General features: G+C 34.6%; 1 non-coding gene across 1 annotated transcript; it reads right to left on the reverse strand.

The window, feature by feature from the left end:
* Positions 1-8,242: 8,242 nt before the first annotated feature.
* On the reverse strand, positions 8,243-8,349 carry LOC148212276 (small nucleolar RNA R71). Its single transcript, XR_015790031.1, has one exon. It is a non-coding gene; the product is annotated as a small nucleolar RNA R71 (small nucleolar RNA).
* Positions 8,350-8,974: the final 625 nt, after the last annotated feature.

Below are 8,974 nucleotides of genomic sequence, written 5' to 3' on the forward strand. Positions count from 1 at the left end.
ACATTCCTACCATTTTGGGGACGAGACCGAGTAGGGAGTTGGGAACATAACTTCACAAGATGGAATTCACTCCTCTCCGACTTTAGGGGAGTAAATGAGTGTTCCCTTAAATGCTGACTCCGGGACTTGAACAACGGGCCCCACCCTCCCATTGGCCCGAGAGGGACTTCCGGTTATTGGTCAGACCATAACCGGGTTGTTCATTAGAGGAGCAGTGATATTTAAGGAGTAATATGTAACTCAGGGGTAAAACGGTAATTTGATCCAACTAGAGTTACGAGCACTCGTGAAGGATTGACTTGTCATTAATGGTCGTATATCCGTGGACACGAAAACATTCTGCAGTGAGAATAGTGCAACTACGGGTCTTTAGTGTAATGACCCGTATTTAACGAATGTTGATTAACTCGGTAAATGAGTTTGACCGATTAATCTCGTATCGTTGGAGCTTCGGATCTGTAGGTCCATTAGGTCCCCTTGCTAGCTCATAACGGGTAAAACGAGGATCAAGTTTTTGGAAGAATTTGAACTGTTCAAATTTCTTAAGGGATTATATGTATATTGATATATTATAATATATAGTTGATTCTAAATTAAAACTATATATTATGAGAGAAATTATTTGAATGAGATTCAAATAAAATTAAGGGGCAAGTTGAGATATGGCAAAAAAAGTTAGGAAAATAAGCAAAATAGCAACAAGGTTTGGGTTTTTCAAATATAGCATTTTTTTGGCAAAAAAATGGAGGCTCACGTTATAAATTACAAATATACCCTGCAGGCCCGAACCAACAATAAATTACTTCTGATTGACTTCTGATATACTAATGACTGGTAGATATACTCCTGATATATATGTGATATATGTTTGATATACATATGGTATGAAATTGATTGACTTCTGATATACTATTGATTAACTTATGATATAACTATGATTGACAGATATACTCCTGATATATATGTGATATATGTTTCATATATATTTGATATGAAATTGATTTACTTCTGATATATCTATGATATATACTACTATAAGTGATATAAAACTGATTGACTTTTGATATACTATTAATTTACTTATGACATAACTATGATTGACAGATATACTCCTCATATATATGTGATATATGTTTGATATACATATGATATGAAATTGATTTATTTCTGATATAACTAACTATGATATCTACTACTATAGGTGATATAGAATTTATTGACTTCTTATATACTATTGATTTACTTCTGATATAACTACGATTAACATATATACTCTTGATATATATGTGATATATGTTTGATATACATATGATATGAAATTGATGTACTTCTTATATAACTATGATATCTATCAATTATTTCGAACATATTACCTCTAATATATGTTTTATGATATACTAATATATGAAATAATTTTTTTTTCAGATAAAAGCAATGGTACAAACACGAAAAATGAAATTAAAAAACATCGTCGAAAATGTTGATGTCGTTCGTCCCAAAAGACAACATAAACCAATGCCAAAAGTGTTGTCTTTGGAAAAATGGAAAGCTTCAAAGATAGTATCTCCAAAAATACGACAATCACCAAGAACTTGATGTCTCAAGCTTTTACCTAAAGATTATATAAGAATGAAACTTACGTTTTTCTAGACTGTTGAAACTTATGCTTGTTCTTTTATAGAATTTTAAGAATCACATTGTTAGTCTACTTTTGGTTTATGCTACTGGTTCATTTTGATGTTTAAACCTTTAAATTTTTGGTTGAAGAATTTTGCTGCTGATTTGATGTTGATGTTAATACCCAAGAATGATATTTAAACCTTTTAAGAATGACATTGTTGCTGCTTCCATTTTGATCTTTATAACTTTAAATAAAACATAATTTTACTATTCATATATATACAATGTATACTTCATATATCACTGATATATTATTGATATACAGAAAAACCCTAAGTTTCTATTTACCTCTAATTTCTAATTGATTTCTCATTCACAGTAATTTCGTAAATCACCATTGACATTCACATTCAGGTTCCTTTCAAGTTTTCTTTCTCATTTTCAGTAAGTATCAAATTTTTTTCTCATTTTCCATGCATGCCAATACCTACTAATTTCTAATTGATAAAAAAAATACAAGACAAAGGGTTAAAGCAGGTAAAATAGTGATTTACTATTATACAACTGATATAGAACTGATTGACTTTTGATATACTATTGATTTACTTATGATATACTAATGTTGTCAGATATACTCCTGATATATATGTGATATATGTTTGATATATAATAACGAAGCGATAACTGAAAAGGGTAATTTGGGAATATTGAAAATTTTAAAATCAGGATTTTCAAAAACATGCTATATCTGAAAATATCAAAAAGGCATGTTATTTTGTTAAATATAGAAAACTTATATGCTACCCATTACAAATCCCCTAAAATTAACATGAATAAATAAGATTCATATTAAGACTATAGGTTAAAAATAATGTGCATAAGATGTACATTAGAACTATAGGTTATACGAGAGAAATGCAATAGAATATGATTCTATTTATGTGATAAATAAATAAGGCTTAATTATTTATTTGATATATATATACATATAATTAATAATTAATTAACATTTATTAATTAATATGATTAATTAATTAATTATATATATATTATATATATATATATATTATATATATATATATATATTAATTATTAATATTAATATTAATATTATCACTCCCCTGCTTAATCGCAGGGGAGTGGGGGTAGTTATGACGTGGGGAGTTTTTTTGCAGAAGTGTTTTGTAACAGGAAAAAGGCCCCCAACGAAGAACTTTGTGCAATTCTCTCAATCAAGCTCTCTCCCTCAACTCTCCCTCACATTACAAACGAAACGCTCCCACAAGCGTGTTCTTGAAACCCAAGAGGATAGCAAGGAAGACTCGGTGGTGCTGTTCGGGTGGAAACCGTTGAAGAAAAGTTCTTCAAAGGTAGTATTTTTCCCCTGTGTTCTTTCTTCTTTGCAAATTGGTTTTGTTTCTCAAATGTCACGAACAACGGTCCGCTTCCGCTCCGGGATTAACATCTCTTCACCACTACTACTATAAGTCAGACTATATTTGAAAACGAGACACCTCAAAACATATTCCACATTATCTGTCATAGATTTAGTTATTTCTGGTCCTAACTTGTTGAAACAGTATGACGAGAATTTCAACTTATAACGTGGATCCAACATAGTAGCAACATACAACAAAACATATGTATTTTCATTGTTTCCCCAATATTTATCAAACTTAGCCTGCATGCTTTTGGCCATATTACAAAAAATTGAATTTCCACTATTCAGAGAATTCAAATGTATGCAATTTTGAACTATGCTAATCTCATGATAAATCAGATTCGACGTAGTATACAAAGATCCAGAAATTTGCTGGGTGACCTCATAAAAGACTTTTAAAAACTTAACTAATATCCTAACATTCGTCTAATCCTTCTTGCTAGGACGTAAATCAACTACATAAGCAGACTCCTCATCCTATAACCTTTCAAAAGCCTTTTCAAACATCTCACTCCATCAAACAATACTCTTATAAGATATCTTAGCAAGTTCAACACACTTTCTAAATTTCAAAGCACGTGTAGGAGAAGACCTCACAAATCTAACAACGTTGTGATTTTACTAATGCAAACATTATGTTCCTTAAAAGCATCACACACAATAAAATTTAATACGTGCGCACAACATCTAACATGCATATATTCACCCTGAATTAACAACCCCTCACTAAATCTCTTGATAAGATTCGCAACAGTAGTATCATTCGAACTAGCATTATCAACCGTCAAAGTCATAACTCTTTCAATCCCCCATTTGTTCAAATTTTTCTCAACAGTCTTATCAATGGTATCTCCTCTATGATCCTCAATTGGACTAAAACTAAGAATTCTCTTATGCAAATTCCAATCAGAATCAATAAAATCAGCAGTCAATATCATATAGCTTATATTTTGTCGTGATGTCCAACAATCAATAGTGAGAGAAACATTATATTTTTTTTACCTTAAACATGTCTTAGAAACATTGTTTCTCATAAGAGATATCTTCAGAACATCACTAGCAATAACAAACCGAGGCTCAAGCAAACCTATTCACTTATTGATAAATCTTCGAAAACCTTTAGCCTCCACAAATCTAAAAGACAGTTCATCTATAATAATCATCTCAACTAAAACTTTTCTACAACTCTCCAAATCAAATGAGTCACATACAACTTTTGAATCAAATTCTACACCATCACCAACTTCTTTATTTTTTGAAGTTAATAATTGTTGGGTTGGATCTCTCTTCTTTTGGTAAGGATACTTCTTGCAATTTTCTATGTGAAATTTAAAAGATCTTGTCCCATTACGTTTGGGATGACATGCATACATATTTCCACAATATTTTCATTTAGCTCGAGGATTAAATGATCACCTTTCAACTTCTCAAAATGATCCTAAACAATGCTTTTGATATTCTTCTGCTTCCTTATTTTTGACTTGAAGAACAATCTTCTACTAGATCTAAGTTGATAGTATCAACTTTTTTCTCTCCGACCATCATACCACTTGGATGTTCTGTGGAATTCATATTAACTCTGCAAAATATATAAAAGTTTTGTTAAAAATAAATAAAGTTAATAAGAAAATAAATATGATTAGATTTCATGATTTATGTCTTATTTGCATTTCGATCATACTTTACTTTTTTATCAAAAAAAAAAAAAGAAATCCGATTATGAAAAAAGAGAAAAACTTGGAAGCTCTGTAAGCTAGAAGCAGAAAAAAAAAAGAAAAAATAGAAAAAAAAAAGTTATCTCAAGTTAACTTTGAAACCCTTGATCTTTAATAAATGATTCACCCATATAATCAATACTCTAAATCAGATTCTGGTTTTTGCTTAATCAATTATCAATTAGCTATGGTTTTTCTTAATCAATAAACTAAATCAAAACTTGCTCCTCTGATTCCGAATCCAGTTTGAGTGGTGGGTGGGGTTGGGTCACGCTGAAAGAATATCGAAAGTAGAAGGGTCGACAGGTAGAGATCGGAGCAGAAGGCGGAGATAGGAGTTGGGTGGCGCCGGAAAGTGAGGGGACTGAGGGAGAGAGCGTCAGCGATGAGGGTTGAGCACAGAAAAATGTCGTCGGGCCGTCAGCAATGGCGATGAGGGTTGAGCGGCGGCCGATCGTGAGAAAATCGAGAGGAAGACGAGAGGCAGCGAGGGATTGAGAAAAAGCGTGAAGGAGAGGCTGATTAACATAAAACAATCGAGAGGGAAAGAAAAAGCGGCGGCATATTGAAAAAACTCTAAAAAAATAAAACTTAAAAATTTAAAACGTTATATATAATATTATATATATAGAAAATATATATTTTGGAAAGGTATATCTCGGTCGATTCGATCGATTATTGGGGTTTAAGGCTCGCTGATCGACCGACCGAAAAATTTGAGATCCCAAAAAACGACAACCGACCGATGGAAGCCAAAACCAACCTACCAACATCGGTTCAGTCGGTAGGTCGGTTTTGGGGACTCAAGTGTACACCCCTAACTGCTATCGCCACATTATTTTTGTTATGAAAATTGTTTAGTTATATAACCTTGAAGGATTGTTCATTTAGTGTATGAACATACGGCCTAACATGTTACCATTTTATCAAAAGATTGAAAGAACCCTAAGGAGGTTAAGACGAGAACAGAGACTTAGAAGACAAAAGGAAAAATAAAACAAAAAGAAGAAGATTGAAAGTGAAACAAATAGTAGGATTATAATAATGGATCCTTTGAGACCACAAGTCTATCCTAGCATCACCACATCTAGAAAATCCATTGTAGAAAGATCCAAATGGAGGTTTGGAAGGACATGGAATAAATAGACAAAATCGTAGCCAAGGAGATTAGTCCTGTTCATATTAGTTTACCCATGCCCACTTCAACTATTCCGGGTGTTTAGCAGCTTGAGATAGTTGCGCCTGAGGTTAGTCCTGTTAATATTAATTTACCCATGATACAAGGAAGCCAAACCACACCTAAAGAAGCCAAAAATGAGATGGAAAAACCAATCTCTAGTAATTATGAAAAAAAGATGATGGTCTAGAATCTTTGTAGAGAATTGGTTCTTTCAGTCGACCCATTATGACTATGTCACCACAAGACCCTCTGAATGTTAATGGCACATCCGAGGAAGCGAGCTAGTAGGATGATGAAGTTTAGTATGAGATTAGAAGGAGATTGGCCAGTGGTACATCAAAAAAGTGAAGAGCAAAAGGAATATAGTTCAGAGAATGTGGCGAATGAGTCCACCTTCCTACTGTCAACACCTGTACATGTTTACGCCCTTCTATATCTTTTTCTTATACATCTGATCCCTGCTATCATCCTATTTTAGAGAGCTCGGATGATGAAATGCCGTTTGCAGACTTAGTCCAAAAGTTGAAAAAAGGCAAGCATAAAGTAACGTTTATCGCTACTTCTAAATGACCACGAACTCGAGCTGCTCTAGTCATAACTCTTAATTAGATAGTGTTTCATAGACTATTTGGGCATTTGTTGTGCGAAAATGTGAGGACTCTTATCAATAAACCAAGGAAAATGTGAGAATACATCGAGTGGACCCGAAGCTGCTGCAATTCCTAAATTTCTCAGTTTTTAACGATAAATGCTTAATAGTAGATGGTTATTGCAGGAACGACAGAATTCAACTTAGGATGAGAGGAGTGCTGCCAAGATCGTGGGGATTATGTTAGAGTCTATATATCACCAGGATGCCCAGAGCGTATAATAGCTCAGTAACTCGTTGAGCTTAAAATGTTACTTTATCTGTAAAGCATCCAAGGGATGACCTAATTTTTAAGGGCCCAGTATATAAATGGAAGATGCCCTACCCGAAAAGGGGGCGACATCCTTGATCCATTTTGAGTACAATCGATTTCAGAGAACATTCCCCCATTGATAGTAGTGGTTTTTCATCGAATAAGGAACTGGAGATTATCTGTCTTGCTCGTGGGTCACACTGTGCACCCGAGGAAGCTTTTTATTCTCTGTTATCTCCATCGAAAATAAATCTCTCCTCTGTCTTTTCTATTATTTTTAGACTTTTTGTCATGAACTAAATCCCCATCTTCAGGGGGGGTCTCAAACTTGCTGTAATATTTGTTTCTTGCTATGTTTAGAACTTTAAAGCTGATTTAATAGAAGTGTGTTTATATTTCCATCTCACTAAACTTGTGTGGCCAACTTAGTTAGTGTGCTAGCTTAATTGAGGCTCCGGAGAGTCATTATTAAGTGGATTAGCTTCTATTAGCTGTAGTTATCCTCTTTTGAAGTGGGAAGGCGAATACTTAGGGGTGGGGTTAAAGCATGTGTTAAGTATCAAGGGAGAGAGCCGTGAATATCTGGGCAATCAACATTTTAAAGTAAATATTGATAGCATTTTTTGGAGAAGAGCAGCAAGTGGAAATTCCCTCCCCAATTTACTCGCAAATTGAAAGCCTCATATTATATTAGTGTATACCTGCACTATATTTCCTAGCTGCGAGGGAAACAAACAAGTTTTTGGTGCCGTTGGTGGGGAGATAGAATTTATAAATTGGATTTGTTGTCTTGAAATATGGTGCTTAAAGGATCCTTCCATTTTTTTATGTGTTGCAGCTAGGCTGTGCGGTGGATGAACGATTTCCATACATTTGAATTTGCATTGACCCACTCAAGAAGAAGAAGGGTCGAGCAACGAATACAGTGTAGAGGCATAGGCATGAATCTGGACGCACCAGTTCAGCCTACACATGAACTGGAAAGGATAGAAGGGGTTAGGGCTGGAGTTGCTATCCCAATGCCCCCTTGAACTCTGTCCTACTTGCAGATGACACAAAGTAGGAAATCAGAGCTTATGTGACTCCGACCTTCTATGACTTCAATCCTGTAATCACAGACCTTATTATTGAAGCTAATAGATTTGAGCTGAAGTCGACAATGTTTTAAATGCTCCAGACTATGGGACCATTCCATGGATTGGCATCAGAAGATCCTCATAGGCATCTGTGATATTTCATGCAAGTGGCATATTCATTTAAAGTAGAAGGAGTGCGTAAGGAGGCTATGTGGTTGAAGTTATTCCCTTACTCCTTAATCGATCACATCATGGAACGATTTAGCAGAATTTTTTTGATGCAATATTTCCTGCCTTCCAAGAATGCTGAGCTGAGGGGTAAAATTAATAATTTCCATCAGCTTCCAGGAGAATTTCTAAGTGAATCATGGGAAAGATTCAAGGGATTGCTTCAAAAATGTCTTCATCATGGAATACCGCACTGTAAACAAATAAAAAACGTATTATATTGGGCTAAACGAGGCAACTCAGCTGGTGGTAGACGTCTCAACGAATGAGGCTTTACTGTCAAAGCCATATGTAGCTTTTGATATCCTAGAGAGAATTTCTCGCAACTAGCATCAATGGTCGAAATCCAGGGCTGCTTCGTGATAACTCTCCCAAGGAGAGTTATTATAGTGCATATTTGAGTGTTTTTGTGCAAAGAATTGTCAAGGTGTGTTAATTTTAGTTCTTTAATACCATAGATAATATTAGAAAGTGAAGTTCGAGCTAGAAGCCCCAATGGAATTACTGCACAGTTAATGTCCCATACATGGGAAAATTACAATGCCCGTACAACCTGCAGCTGGGTGCCCTAAAATTGGGAACTCGATATTAAAGGGATAGTTAACCATAGCCGACACAAACAGATCCCAATAGAGACACATTTTAGAAGGTTCGAAAAGATAAGGAAGAGGAATCTCTCACCAATTTCGGGGAAGAGTTGACGGGAGAGGAGGATATTCGACTGTTGCTTTAAACTGTCATCTCCTTTCTCAGTGTCATTTGAAAGATCTCTAAGTTATCTTTCCAGTGAACCCAGAATAGATAATTTTTTA

The sequence above is a fragment of the Momordica charantia genome (assembly GCF_013281855.1).
Source record: "Momordica charantia cultivar OHB3-1 chromosome 3 unlocalized genomic scaffold, Mcharantia_2.0 BLBB01000003.1, whole genome shotgun sequence".
Classification (NCBI taxonomy): domain Eukaryota; kingdom Viridiplantae; phylum Streptophyta; class Magnoliopsida; order Cucurbitales; family Cucurbitaceae; genus Momordica; species Momordica charantia.